The sequence below is a fragment of the Bos grunniens genome, chromosome 18, assembly GCF_055505025.1.
Source record: "Bos grunniens cultivar Pamir isolate PY7600 chromosome 18, Bosgru_T2T1.0, whole genome shotgun sequence".
Classification (NCBI taxonomy): Eukaryota; Metazoa; Chordata; class Mammalia; order Artiodactyla; family Bovidae; genus Bos; species Bos grunniens.
In genome coordinates, this window is record NC_141182.1 from 20,952,388 (window position 1) to 20,968,135 (window position 15,748).

General features: G+C 39.4%; 1 long non-coding RNA gene across 5 annotated transcripts in view; it reads right to left on the reverse strand.

Moving 5' to 3' along the window:
- Positions 1 to 15,748, reverse strand: part of LOC147353209 (uncharacterized) — a 159,477-nt gene that overhangs the window by 76,653 nt on the left and 67,076 nt on the right. Inside the window, exon 5 of one of the 5 annotated variants that reach the window (XR_015145455.1) lies at positions 10,369 to 12,346. The exons of the other annotated variants lie outside the window; for them this stretch is intronic. This is a non-coding gene — a long non-coding RNA (uncharacterized LOC147353209). Of the gene's footprint in view, positions 1 to 10,368; positions 12,347 to 15,748 lie in introns of those variants that run through there. 5 annotated transcript variants of the gene reach the window in all.

Sequence of the window (15,748 nt, forward strand, 5' to 3'; positions counted from 1 at the left end):
AAGATGTTTAATTTGTCTTTAGTTTTCAGTACGTCAATTGTGGTCTGTCTTGGCATAGATTTCTTTATGTTTATCCCATTTGGGATTAACTCAGCTTTGTAAACATGTAGGTTCATGGTTTTTGCCAAATTTACCAAGTTTCGGTTTTTATTTCTTCAAATATTTCAATACTGCTCCATCTTTCCTCTCCTTCAGGGACTCCAGTAGTACATATGTCAGCTCTTTTTGTTGTCCCACAGGTTCCCGAGGACTTTGTTCATTGTTCTTTCCATTTATTTTCTCTCCTGTTTAAACTGAGGAAACTTTATTATTCTGTCCTCAAGTTTACAGATTTTATCCTCTGTCATCTCTACTCTACTATTCACCCATCCACTGAATGTTTTATTTCAGTTATTTTATTTTTCAGTTTTATAATTTCCATTTTGTTCTTTTTTTATAACTTCAACTTTTTGCTGACATTTGATATTTTTTCATTTGTGTCAGGAGAATTCATAACTGCTATAAGACGGCTGCTTTAAAATCCTTGTCAGATAATTCTGCTTTATTGTAGTCTTGGCATCTATTGATTGCCTTTTCTCACTCAAGGTGTGATTTTCCTCATTCTTGGTATGAACAGTGATTTTTTTTTTTATTGTATCCTGGGAACTTTGGATATTGTATTATGAGAGTCTAGATTCTATCTAATCTACTTTTTTAAGTAGGAAGTCCTCCTGTTGTAATGTAGTATGAGAGCTAAGTAAAATGGAATAAAGTATATCCCTTAAAGAGTTATTTTAAGCATTTACTGAAGTAATGTATGCAAAGCAGTTCAACCGATGCTTAGCATGTTGTGAGTTCTCACTAAATGAAGAGAAGAACTGACATAATTGATACAATTGAATAACTGATAATGGTTGCTAACGGCAGGACAATGTCTTCTACTTGTCTTTTATCTTTTATAGGACTGAGCTCACAGTAAGTGCCTAGTGAATACACCACACTAATAAAGGTATCAGGAAGGAGCAGATTAAACCTGCTAACTCAATTTCTTATCCCACAATGACACTTGTTTTAATATGAAGATTAGAGCTGGCTGACCAACGGCATTCACACCATTTGCTGTCACACAACATAACATTACTGTCTCTTCCACGTCTGTCTCTCTAGGGACTTCTGTATCAAAAGCAATTTCCCATGGGACTGACATCCTTAACTGCACAGAATAAAAATCCTTTATCCACAATGATGCGGATAGTCTTCCCTCCCTCCTCTAGTCCACTAGTTTCCTATTGCCACTTTTAAAAAATATAACCAATAGAACTTGGATTCAAGTAATAAATGTACGAGGAATGGAGGGCAGAAAATTGTCAGATGACACTGATAGCAATATTGTACTTATGGACTCATATTAGGTTTTTGAGACAGTTAAATGGAGAGAAATGCAGACAGACTGGTGGTACTCTGTACTCACACAGATGGCAAGAATCGCCCCTGCCATGCTGCCAGAACCTCAGTAAAGAGGGGCTCTGAAGAGAGTGTATCTGAGGGCAACTGTGTCGGAGGAACTTCTCTTATTCTAAACCCTAATTGTGAACATCATTGGAAACAATGGTCAAGCATTCCCCTCTATCTCATCTACCACTCTATAGCTGGACTTTTCATTCCACTGCCATTAGCATATCTAAATAGGTATTAGTATATCTAAATATAATATATAGTATATCCCTATATACTAATATAGGGATTAGTATATCTAAATATCTAAATACTATTAGCATATCTAAAATGACATTTTTGTATCACTGATCCTTGAGCTATCAAGGAATTTCTTTTTCTTCAACACTAACCTCCTCAATGGTAAAGAATCCACCTGCCAAGGCAGGAGACTTGGGTTCAATCCCTGGGTCAGGAAGATTCTCCGGAGAAAGAAACGGCAACCCACTCTAGTATTCTTGCCTGGAAAATCCCATGGACAGAGGAGCCTGGTGGGCTACAGTCCATGGTGTCCCAAAGAGTTGGACATGACTGAGCAACTGAACAACAACAAACAACAACAACCTCCCGTTAATCTATTTTGTGGAGTATGGCAGTTTATTTAGTCCTATTCCCACTCCAGTCCACCATGCTTTATTACTCTGGAGGAGCACTTCCCAACAGGAGGCAGTTTTTCCCCCAGGGGATATGTGACAATGACTGGAAGCATTTCTGGTTGTCACAACCTGGAGAAGAGAGGAGAGATACAGGCCAGCGCTATCAGCATCTAGTGGATAGAGGCCAGGGATGTTGCCAAGTATCTTACAACATGTAAGATGATCCCCATCCCCCAAAAAAGTATCTAGTCTAAAATATCAATGAAAATCAAAGCTGTGAAATCTGCCTGGAGACGGGAAAACAAAGCTATCTCCCAAGACAGAAATATCTTGCAGCTAGAGTTCCACATGTACTTAACTGGAAAGCAGAAGTGAGATCCATGAGGCCACAGTGGTAAAGCCCTCCCGCAAGCTCACTTGAAGTTTTTCTGCCGAAGTTGTGGTTCTAGCTCTATTCTGAGTGTCAAGTGTTAGAAGCATCAAGGTTTCCACTGAAAGTATGCTACACGTGACTGGATTTTCTCTTGGCTTCTCTGCTCCAGGCTGTGTAGCATTTAATTTTCTTCCACTAGCTCTCCTAGAAATTCTTGTAAGTGACTTAATGACCTATCATAAATCCTTTCCTACTTAAACTAGTTAGAGTGCATTATTTTGTCTGCAATTAAAGAAGCTAAGTAATACAGCAGATGATTATAGGCAATCAATCTTCAAGGAAATGGGAAATATGAGATTGATTAGGGCCTGGTTGAGTCTGAAATCAATGCAGATTCAGTTAGCATTAGAAAATGGAACTCTTGTAAGGTTTTGGAGGGCTAAGTGGATGATGCTAGAGACCATTACAAGACACAAAGAATGAAAAAATAGAGTGGATTAATACAGTAGATTAAGGATGGTTACAAATTCTGTGACTTATCCATCTGTTCCCTCCTTCCCCCAAACTGCAATTGTCTCTTGATTTCAGTGAATACAATACAGCAAAATTAGTCCTGTATAACTACGGAGGCGGGGCCTTAGGTCTGCAGTAAATGCCTTTCCCTCTTAGAACATTCTCTTTTGGAAGCCAGTCACCATGCTGTGGGGAAGCACAAACAATCAGGAAGAAAGGCTTGAGAGAGCAGAACCAAGGTGTCCTTAGCTGACAACCCCACCTAAATCTTCAACCAACATCCAGAATCTACTACCAGCCTTTTTTTTTGTCACCTGTCTTGAATATGCCAGTCCACGGTGACCCTCAGATTGTTGTCCCAGCAGTCACCACTAAATCCAGTCAATCCACAAAATTGTGAGAGGCAGTAACTGGTTACTGTTGTAAGCCACTAAGCTTCAGAGTGGTTTATTACGTAGCAACAGATTACCAAAATGGTTGGCTAATTCTAACTGCACAGGCAAGTCTAAAAAATAAAATGACAAATTAAAGATTTCATTCCCTATTTAAGGCATAATTAGAGAATCACAGTTTCGATGAATAACCTAAAAGGAGGTGGCTACAAAAATAAGATGTCAAGCTAATCTTGTGGGTTGCTCAACATTCAACACAGATTAATTAAACAGCCTCATTGGATTTCTTATGTACAAATTAGAAAATGATTTGGAAAGAAAAGGATGTTTAGAATAAGAATGATGAGAGTGAAGAGGGTTTGAAGGCTTCTGAAGACCTCTAACTTTCCAAATGTGACCTCCCATCGCCAACAGAAGCAGCCCATCTTTAGCTGTCTGATGAAGCGGGCCCTGCTTCCTAAAACCAATAAAAGCCTCATTGAAGAGAGTTACTATCACAGAAATCCAACTATTTATTTGACTCAATATACTACAGGGGCTTCAGGCTTAAAACCAGAGTCAGATCTCAATCTGCCCTGGGTTGTCCATTTTGGAGTAAAACTAGAAAAGAAGGGACACGCTAAAAGAATGCCAAGATTTTGCTAAACTATGTCAACACAGCCCAGGAAACATATGTGAGATTAAAGAGGGAGTAACATAACTCTTGGAGAAGGCAATGGCAACCACTCCAGTACTCTTGCCTGGAAGATCCCATGGATGGAGGAGGCTGGTGGGCTGCAGTCCATGGGGTCGCAAAGAGTCGGACACAACTGAGTGACTTCACTTTCACTTTTCACTTTCATGCACTGGAGAGGGAAATGGCGACCCACTCCAGTGTTCTTGCCTGGAGAATCCCAGGGACGGTGGAGCCTGGTGGGTTGCCGTCTATGGGGTTGCACAGAGTCGGACACGACTGAAGCGACTTAGCAGCAGCAGCAGCAGCAACATAACTCTGAATATGACTGAATTTAGTGATGTGGGTTTATCTACCAGAGATTCTAATATCAGTGGGCTCATTCAAGCAGCTGGGAGTGGTTCCAGATGACGGACAGAAATTTTGACTCTGTGGTGTTATACTGTAAATAAAGTCAATATTCATGATATAATGTAGAAGGAAGATGACAAAGATGCAGGGAGAAAGGATGTTGGAGCAAATTCATTATATTCCATTCTACTCACCCACCTTTGAGAGTGTTCAAGAACACTCCCTTACCAAAGCAGTGAGAAATACACTGACAACAGAAGCAGCAGAATCTTTGAAAAGGGCTGTAGTGGCTTCTACTCCATGCTAGAAGTGAAGATTCAAGACACTGTCATTGAAAAGCACCCTCTGATTTCAGTGGGGTTGATGGCGTGGCACAACCACCAGAGGCAAAGTTAGTATGATTACTGTAACAGGCAGCACGGCTGGAAGGCTGATCAGAAGGGTGATCTGCGTGGCTAGAAGGATGACCCAGAGGGGTTTCTGTTAGGGGTCATTTTTGAAGGTTTTTTTTTTTTAATTGAAGTATAGCTGATTTAGATGTAATCATTAAACAAACCTCAGATGTTATCATTAAAATACACATTTTCTAATTTTTATATGGTTGCTATTATAGCAATTATATAATACAAAGAGACTGAATTTATAGTAATGACTATTATAATTAGCATTTTTATAATCCTAGTTATGGTTGAATATTTTTATGTATTTATTGATCATTTTTGTCTCTTTAGTTATTTTCATGATCTTTCCTAATTTTTTAGAAAATGAATAAGCATAATTTTAATATAAAAAAACCTATTTGAGTACATGTAACTTTTTGTCTATTACACATAATTCATCTTAGTCTCCTATTTGGGTTTTAACTCTTATTCTATCAATTTTTAGATTTTTGTATTCTAATGTAGTCATATTTGCATGTACATATAACTTAGGAGTTCTTTATTTTTTATAGGGGACTTCCCCATTATGAGATTAGATTTAAATCAAATTATGTTTCAATTTAGTTATTTTTGTTTAATACTTTAAATATTTACATTGTCATTCCATTTGTATATTATTCTTAACTCCGCCTTCAGAAAATCTCTGTTCAAATAATCCAAAATAGAATAAAGCACTCGAGGAAGTATTTTCTGTCTTTCCAATATTTGATGTACATTTTTCCCAATACACTTATTCTCTCTTTATAATATAACATAACCTAATATTGTAACTGGAGCAGGAAATGACAACCCACTCCAATATTCTTGCCTGAAGAATCCCATCAACAGAGAAGCCTGGCAGGCTACAGTCCATGGGGTCACAAAGAGTCAGACACAACTAAGTGACTAACACATAGTTGATTTATGTTTTATTGATAACTGTTCAGTGGGAAAGAGGAGATGCATAGAACTTTGAAGCACCATTGGACTGAATTCTTCTGAATTATCACTAATCTGGGACCTCACAATGCAATTATGGACCAAGGGTTAGAGTGGGGTTGATAGTAGAATTTAGGCCTAAGCCACATAACCGTGGGTTCAATGGATACATGAACCCATGTTGATTATTTCACTAGTTCCTGAGTTCACAGTAGGAATAGATATTCTCAGAACACTGTTCGAGTGAGAGGTTTATGGGAAAAGGATTGAAGGGAAGCTCCTTACCTCTGTACAACAATAGTAAACCATAAACAATCCTAATCCCTATAGGAATACAGAGATTAGTGCCAACAACCAAGTCTTGGAAGATCAACCCTATCACAATCTCATTTAGTTTGTCTATTTAATCTCAGCAGAAGATGGATGGATCTTAGAGAATTACAATGGCTTATTCTAAGCTTAATTAGGTGTTGACTTCAATTGCAGCTACTATTCCAGATGTAGTCTTCTCAGTGGAGTAAATCAATACAGCCTCTGGCACCTAGTGTGCAGATATTGATCTGTCTAATGCATTTTTCTCTATCCCCATTAGCAGAAAATATCGAAAGTAACTATTAAGTAACCCATAAGGCTGCCAATTTAGAGGGAACGTCAGAGCAAGAGAAGACTCTCCAGCTGGCCCAGCTCAGTCAGGTGGCCTTTATGTTTCCTCAGATCCAGTGATGTTTGATTTGCGAATGGTCCAGGTACTGTTAAAGGCTTGAGGCAACAAATGTTAGGAGAATCAGAGTTGCAGCCTTTAGAGTTGGTAGCAAAGCCATACTCTTTTCTCCTTTGAAGAAAACAGCTTTCTCAAAGCACCTAAATGCCATGAAGTCATAAAAACAGAGCTTGCTATCATGAAGTGGATGTTGTCTGATTTACCGAACCATAAAGTCAGAGAGGCCCTGCAGTGGTCCATCATCAAGGAGATGTGATATATATAGAATTGGGCTTGAGCAGATATTTAAGGTGTAAGTTATTTTCACTCTCAGCATAATTATTCCTGCCACACTGCAGTCCCAGGACTCATAAGGAGTCCTTATGATCAGATGTCTGAGGAGGAAAATCAGGCCTGATCAATGGTGGCAGTGAGAAATGGATAGCTGTGCCATTTCAGACCCACTCAAGAATGACCTTAAAGGACAATGGAGAATGGGAGTTTTCCAGTAGGCAGGATTTTAAGGACTTCGTCTCATGATGCAAGGTCTGGGCATTTGGAAAGAATAAGATTCCCTGATTGGTAACAAGAAGGTTTTAATGAAGGTTGGATGATTCTAAATGGGCTCAGAATATGAGAGTACTTTTGTTCCATGTGAGTGTTCAGAAAAGAACCCCACTGTATAAGTTCTCAAAAATAATGCTGCAAATCATATCCCTGTGGATGTCTGTCAATGTTTTTCCAGACACTAATGAATGGGTTCATGGACAAAGTGGTCACGGAAGCAAAGACAGAAGAAATGCACAGGCTTAATAACAAAACTAATTCTGGCTATCACCATCAATCAGTGCACCAGGGTTTTAAATACTGCATCATTTTCTGAGGACCAGACTGCTACCTGGTGGCAACTGATTTCACTGGAACTTTTCCTTTATGAAGGAACAAAAATGTGCTCTTACTGGAATAGATATTTATTCTCTCTATGGATTTGCAGTCCGTGTTCACCATGTCTCCCACAGTCCCACCAGGCACAGAATCTCTAAACGCTTTGTTTATGATCATGGTATCATACACAACACTGTCTCTTTATTTTACCACAAAAGCAGTAAGGCAGTATCTAATGTTCATGAGGATTTACTTGTCTTTCCATGTACCCCACTATCCACTGGAGCTGGTCTTACAGAATGATAAGAGTGATCTACTGAATTATCAGCTGTTGGAGATAATATCTTGAGATACCAGATAACTGTCCTATAGCATGTAACATGTGCGTTGAACAAACAAGAGACCAATATTGTGGGGACATTTCTCTCACAGACTGAAGAGACAAGAGATAGAAACACAAACAGGAAGGTGAATGGCTCCTTTCACCACAACTAGTAACCCCTAAAAAGGTATTTCTTTTTTATTTCCACAGCCCTAATATAGCAGTCTTGATAATTCAGGCAGAAATATCTTCTTCCATAAAGGACACGTATGTTCCATTGAATATGAAGTTGAAAGTCCCTGTTGGCCACACTATGTTCCTCAAAAGAAAGTGCTGGCTAAGATGATCGAGGCTTACTCTGAAGGAGAAAGAGAATTTAAGAGAGGGACCCAAAGGTTCCTATTACTACCATTTTCAGTGATAAAACTTAATGAGAGATGACAGAAACAGCAACTTAGTAATACCAAGACTTGTACCCCTAGAAATGAATGAGTCAGTAGATAAACCCCAAGGTAATATGAACTGGGATGCAGAGGAAAAAAAATTTTAATTCTAACTATGAGCTCATGACACACTGCAGAATCAAAGACTGAAGATGTTACCCATACTTATCCTTATTCTAATATCTAGATATTTATATTAACTATTTTTATTTTCCCTATTATCTCATATGATGAGTGTTCACAGTAATTACCTTTACAAATTAAGGTATAGTTTGCAAGTATCAAGATAGATTATGACCAGAAAAATAAGGTAACATCACTCAAGAGATGAATCCAATGACTGATAAGAATTTGGATCTTACCTTTTGGATATGAGGATGAGCCGCTTTGCTTGTTTGAGAGGTAGGTTTCATTATATTAAGCAAGAGCATGTTATTGATATTCTTATTTTCTGGAAGTTTCGGTGGAATACAAAGAGTAGGTATCCTGCTGAATATACAATGGACAAGAATATGATAGAAAATGCAGAATGGCTCACCCACTACTATTCTAAACTCCTTGTATTTCTTTTTCACAGTAGAAGTCACAAAAGCAAAGACAGCATTTCCCAGACTCTCTTGCAGCTATGGTTCTGCAAATAGCTTCCCCTCATCAAGTAGACCTATCTGTTTGAGATTAAAAGGATGAAGCAAATATCACAAGGCTGAGACCACATGACTCTTCTGGCACACATAATGCAAGTGTTTCCTTCTTCTGTGATAGTTATGTCCATGTTTCTCATGATCATTCCCTAGTTTCATGAGCGTGGACTTAGGCCAGTGGCAGAAGTATGGTTCTAGCTTGGCAGGGTAGACCATTTTTCCCAGTATGTAGCATCCAAGCTTGATCCCCCAACTCCCCCAGACCTTAAATGAACTACTTTGTATCATATATCAGCATGCATCTGGTATGTACAACTAAATCCCTGATTAATATATGGAGAAAGATAAACATTCAAATAGAAGAGTTTAGCTTAATTGTCTCTTTCTCTGGAAAAGCTTCCTTCTTCTCCTATGCACTTAGGCAAATTCTAGGCGGTCTTGCTATAATCTCTAATAGTTATTTACTTTCCTCACCATAGCATTTGACACTGTTGTTCAAGGCAGTGTTAGATCCTCCCTCCCCTCCACTTAAAATGGATATATTTTGGTAATAACTCCCTGTAATTTACTCATATTCTGATGAGAGCACATGGGGTTTCCTTTAGCAAACATCCTTCTCTCACTGTCAGTTCAGGGTATTTGGGCATGTAACCCCAAACTGGTCAATCAACATTGGCCCTGGCAACAAGTCTACTTGTTTCAGAAGTAGACTGTGATGCAAAGTAGGACCAGAGTATGAACTTTTTGTTGGAACTATTACAAACAAGATGTTCTTGCACTGGGCTCCCTGAGGTAATAATATATTCTGTTATTTCTTGCTATATTAGTTATCACTTGAAAAGAAACACAATAAAACCAACAAAACACAGAATTCAGATATAGAGAATGAGAGGTCAGTTCTGATGACATTATTTGACCACCATGAAAAAAAAAATCAAACAGTACAAAGAAAATGCAAACCCCATCTGAAACCTCATCATTCAGAGACAGTCTCCATTAACATTTGTATGATATATATATATATATCATAAGAAAGAACAAACACAGTTTTTCATAAATGAGATCCTCTTATGGAAAAACTTGAACAAATTTTTGGCCAACCCAATATATACTATTTTATTATAAATATTTTTCTTTTTATTCTGTAATTTAATTTTGTTCCCCTTTCCCTGTTTCTTCTCTCCTCACTTTTTAATCCTCTGCCCCACCTCCCAGCAACTGTTATAGGCCTAGTGTATTTATTCCATACATTTCTTCTTGATCAAATACATATATGCATTAATATATGTATTTAGAATTATTGTTGTTTCTCATTATTATTAAAATGGTATCATACTGTACACCTGACTTTGCATATAACTTTCCTCACTTAACAATACATTATGAAAATTCATCCAAGTTAAATGATACAGATTTAAGCTATTATTTTTTAAATTAATTTATGTATTTTAATTGGAGGCTAATTACTTCACAATATTGTAGTTGTTTTTGTCATACATTGACCTGAATCAGCCATGGGTGTACATGTGTCCCCCATCCTGAACAACCCTGAGGGATGGGATGGGGAGGAGGGAGGGGAGTTAAGCCATTATTTTTATTGATTACAATTCATATACTGTGGATGAATAAGCCACATTTCACTCCGCCATCCCTTTGTTATTTGATAGTTTGTTTCATTTTATTTTTCTTTTTTTTCCCCACCCCACTACAAGGTATGCTAGAATAAAGACAATATAATATACTGGTCTTTTTTTTTTTTTTTTTAGCAGCAGATTCCCAGGAATGGTATTGCAGGGAAGGAAGGGATATTGCCAGACTGCCTTCCAACAGGCTGCAACAGTTTCCATCTCCATCAGCAATGTGTGAGTGCCTCCTTTTCCTTGGCACATCACCAGCATGAGGTGATAACGCACTTGAAATGTTTGCCTTATATCTTTAATTAGAAATACTGCTGACTAGCAGTGAGGTTAAGCATCTTTTCATATGCTTCTCGTCCATTTGGATTCTCTCTTCTCTAAAGAACTCTGAGTTGTTGGTCTTTTTATTATCAATTTGATGATGCACAGGATACAATGTATAAAATCACAAGATACTCTTTTAGGAAAATCTGCAAAACATATATGTAATATATATATGATATATATGTATGAGACAAATATACATATGACAAATAACTAGTTAATAGATCTAATATACTAAGAAGGTCTTTATGATTCCAAACTTTCACCCTCACAATGAAATATGGCAATGGGAACAATGAAAAAGATGGTTGATTTGCTCAGAGATCCAGAGATCCCCAAAGCATACCTGCTCAGAGATCCCCATAGCATACCTGAGAAGAATTCAGAACCCCTAAAAAGTCTGGTGGTGAAGAGCAAGTTTTGTTCATCCCAAATAGGAGAAAGTAATGGAAAGTATGAACTGAAAATGATGAAGAGGAAAGAAGAGGCTGGAGCTTTAAATAATATGAGTCAAGGCATGGCTGTGCTGCTCAGGCTTAGAGTCAAAGGTGGGAGTGAATCAGAGCTTGATAAAGGTCACCCTTAATCCGCCTTTTCTGCAACTCCCATGCTGTTCACCACTTTTAACTACAGCGGGGGTGTCTCATCACCCATACCATGCAGAGGCCCAGATCTTCGTTCATTTGTTCTTCCAAGCAGACCTAAAAGGTAGAGTGCCTTTGTGGTCCACAGAGCTGGCAAGAAGACCAAAAGTCACAGGAGAAAACGGTTTGCAGTGAGACCCTGGGCCACTCCTCACAGCTGCCAAGCCTTGAATTGTTCTTGAATTGTTCAAGTTGCCATAACAACGTGCTACTGTTAAGTATAAAGGTGACCCTACTGGTCCACCCCAAGAGGGCAGCTTAGACTGGTTTCCTGCACATATGATGAGCTGTTGAAACATAATCAGAGAAGACTAAATATGGCAGAAACATAGAAACCAACCAAGTCAGTATACAGCACATTCATATACTCGGCAGACATCACCAATCAATCCAAGACCCTTTTATTTTGAGCCTGAACACAGCTCCACAATTCTTCATTCAGTGCTCCTTAAACATGGATGCATGTTGGAACATGAGACTAACACAATCTGACATCCCTGACCAACCTTTAGATGATAAAGGAGAAGTTGAGAGGGGGAAATGAGTTATCCAGTAGCACAAAATGAGCAAGTATCAGAGCAAGGGAGAAAGTTCAGTTCAGTTCAGTCGCTCAGTCATGTCCAACTCTTTGCGATCCCATGAACCGCAGCACAGCAGGCCCCTCTGTCCATCACCAACTCCCGGAGTCTACCCAAACCCATGTCCATCGAGTCAGTGATGCCATCCAACCATCTCATCCTCTGTCGTCCCCTTCTCCTCCTGCCCTCAATCTTTCCCAGCATCAGGGTCTTTTCAAATGAGTCAGCTCTTCGCATCAGGTGGCCAAAGTATTGGAGTTTCAGCTTCAACATTAGTCCTTCCAACAAACACCCAGGACTGATCCCCTTTAGGATGGACTGGTTGGATCTCCTTGCAGTCCAAGGGACTCTCAAGAGTCTTCTCCAACACCACAGTTCAAAAGCATCAATTCTTTGGCACTCAGCTTTCTTTATAGTCCAACTTTCACATCCATACATGACCACTGGAAAGGGAGAATGAGGTTGGGAAAAAATCAGAAAAGGAAAAGAAATTCAATTTACTCAGTGTGTTCCTGCCATGTAACTGAGGCACTGTGCTTGCTGCTTTGCACATATCATCTTAGGACAGACCTCAGGTCCTGTAAGTGTGCGGTATCAGCTGTTCTCTTGATTAGTGTCCTCTATGGACAACAGCACAGACATACAAGACACAGTGCTAAGATGATTGCTCCTACTGCGGCAATGGGCTGAGTGATGCTAACTAGGTCGTGGGTGCAGTGTGATGAAAGGCACGACCTTGCTATCATCACCCCTAGGCTCTAATCAGACATTTTCACTTTAGCATGATGACTTTGGACCTATGCCCAGAAAGCGTGGCACTCTTAAAGGCAGCTGCCATGCCTTATCAGGTGACAATCTCAGCCATGTACTTAATATGTACAAGAACCAGTTTGCTTGGCACAGAAAAATTCCTACTCCAGGACCACATGCTGTATCAGTAGGAAGTACTGTGCTTTCTCACCACAGCCAAGTGCTACCCTTTATCACAAAAAGAGCCAAATAAGAAAATGAAAAACTCAGTCCCTCCCCAAAACACACTCTACCACCATCACCACTGCTGACACTGGGCAAAATTATGGCAAAGACATAGGTGATGACATCATCGTCACTGAGGATGATGTTAAATTTATCTAACTATTAGACACTGTATGATTTCACTGTTTCATAAAATTTAGTCGGCATTTGCCAAACTCCTCTGGGATCTCAGAGAAAAAGACCTGGGGAAACAAATTCAACAGCACATGTTCAAGAACTATATTTTCAAATAATGCAACATGAACTTTGCAGTCTGACAGACACCGGTTCATGTCCTGACCCTGCCACTCAATTATGTGACCCTGGGCAAGCTACTTTTCTGAGCCTCAGTTCCTTCAACTGTAAAACTGAAGGTGAATAATAATGAACTAATAGAAGGGCTTCCCTGGTAGCTCAGATAGTAAAGAATCCATTTGCAATACAGGAGACCTGGGTTCGATCCCTAGGTCGGGAGGATTCTCTGGAGAAGCAAATGGCAAGCCACTCCAGTATTCTTGCCTGGAGAATCCCATGGACAGAGGAGCCTGGCGGGCTACAGTCCATGGGGTCGCAAAGAGTTGGACACGACTGAGTGACTAACACTTTGAATAGGAGGCAAAATACTTCTCACAATCCTTAGCACACAATAAACTTTTTATATTTAATGTTATTAAATATTTTAGTATCAAGCCCAATAGTGTAATAATAACAATGATGCCAGCCAGGGTTCTTGGTCTTCCTCAATCATAGATATTAATTAGAGGCCAGACAAGAAATTCAGGCAAGGCTTTGTTTGGGCCCCTGCCGCACCAGGGAGCAGGGAAAACAAGTAACAGGTTTCCTTGTTGCTTGCTCCTGGAGTCCAGGTGAGCTGGTTCCTTACATGCGGTGAGGGTAGGGGTGCATCCAAGGGCAAGGTAAAAGGGGTGGCTCCGGTGTTCTGCCCACCTCTTTGTGATGCTGTGTGCAGGGAGCATGCACAGTACCCCTGCTTTAGCTTCCAACTCTTCAGAAGTGGCCTCTGTGTTTTTTAGTCTTTTTGTATCTTTTATTGAGAATTTGCCCCAATTGCGCATGCACACAGTTATCTTTAGTCCCTTATAGTTTCTTTGTATTTTTTTGCTCAAGGAGACATCTGTCCAGGTGAAAGCACTGCAGCGCCACAGCAAAGGGTTCCAGGTCCCAGCCTGTCTCATTAATAGACGATTACTATTCCTGCAGTCCCCACAGTCATCCTCTCCACTCTTTCAACCCATTCTCACATTCTCCTAAATGAGACCACCCTACAGAGCACTTTTGTTCATTCCTTTTCCCAGGGAAAGGCCAACCCTTCCCCATCTATCCAGAAGGTTTCATCTTCAGAGTCAAGTTAAATGCCTCCTTCTGGGAAGCTCAGTCTCACCACCTAAAAACCGTCCTTTGTCTCTGACCTTCTGAACCATGCACTCTGGCACTTCTTTCAGTCAACACTGAAAGAACATCTATACTGTACTAAGATTTTTTTCATCACACTGTCTCCTATCACATAGGATTGCATTTGAGTCTTTGCACTGACTGGTTTTCCTAAACCATGTTTTCCTATTTCCCCTGCAATGTCACATAATTTGATCCTCCCCATTTTACAAGTGTCAGATCAAATACTGCCTCTGCAGAACACGTCTCACTGTTTTCCAGTTGCATCCTACTCCCACCAGTTATTCTTCATCGGTTTTCTTCATTCGTTTACACAATTTTCCATATTCCTCCCCTACTGTAAGAGATAATCCATTAGAATAGGAATTTTACTTATTGTGTTCACTGCTGATCAACCAACACACAGAAAATTACCGAGCACATAGTATATACACAATAAATATTTACTAGGTGAATCAATATTTTTTCTTTATTCTTCCAATAATATTAGAAGCTTCAGGGCAATACCTTCTAGAGCAGATATTCCATTCATAATCAATTTACTGTGTCTGAGACAGCATTACTCAAGAGTTAAATAAAATAACTGGTAATATACAAACTCAGTGGGAAATAATATTAGAGTATATATCCTTGTCACATACTCACTAGATTATAAGCTCCTTGGGGGTAAAAGTCATCTCTTTTTCATCCTGTGCTTCCTTTAGTGCCCAGCAAGCACCATGAAATGCACATATATAATAACAGCTTAGCTGTGTCAAATGGAATTGAATAGAATAGCACAAGCATCTGCAGAAATGTTCAAACACATACAAGCAGCAACAATAAAACTGCAAACTCATACCCAGTTCCTCTGCAGCACTGGCTCAGATCTTAGAAAAGCACTATCTATAATTAGGCATTTTGTTCTTTTTATATCAGAGGGATGAGAAAGGAGCTCTTACTTTCTGGGTGGCTGGGGAAGCAGAAAATAAACCAGTGCCTGAAACAGAAATGAAGATGCTTCGATTCTTTATCACCAGAACTCAGATTAAATGTGCCAGTCTGCATTTCCTCATTCTTAAATGGACCCTCTTTCCAGTCTCAGCCTTGTCATACCTGACCAAATATATCTCTTCCCACTGGAAGTCTAGGCTGATAACAAAATATTAGTCACATTTCCTGTCTAGGAAACATCATGTAGGTGCTATGGCTAATGATCTTCTTCTCATTAATTTATATATTAATGAGGAAGAAGATTGTTGTTCAGTCTCTCAGTCATCTCTGACTCTTTGCAAACCCATGGACTGCAGCACACCAGGCTTCCCTGTTCTTCACTGTCTTCCAGAGTTTGCTCAAACTCATGTCCATTACGTCAGTGATACCATTCAACCATCTCATTCTCTGTGGGCCCCTTCTCCTCCTACATTCAGTCTTTCTTT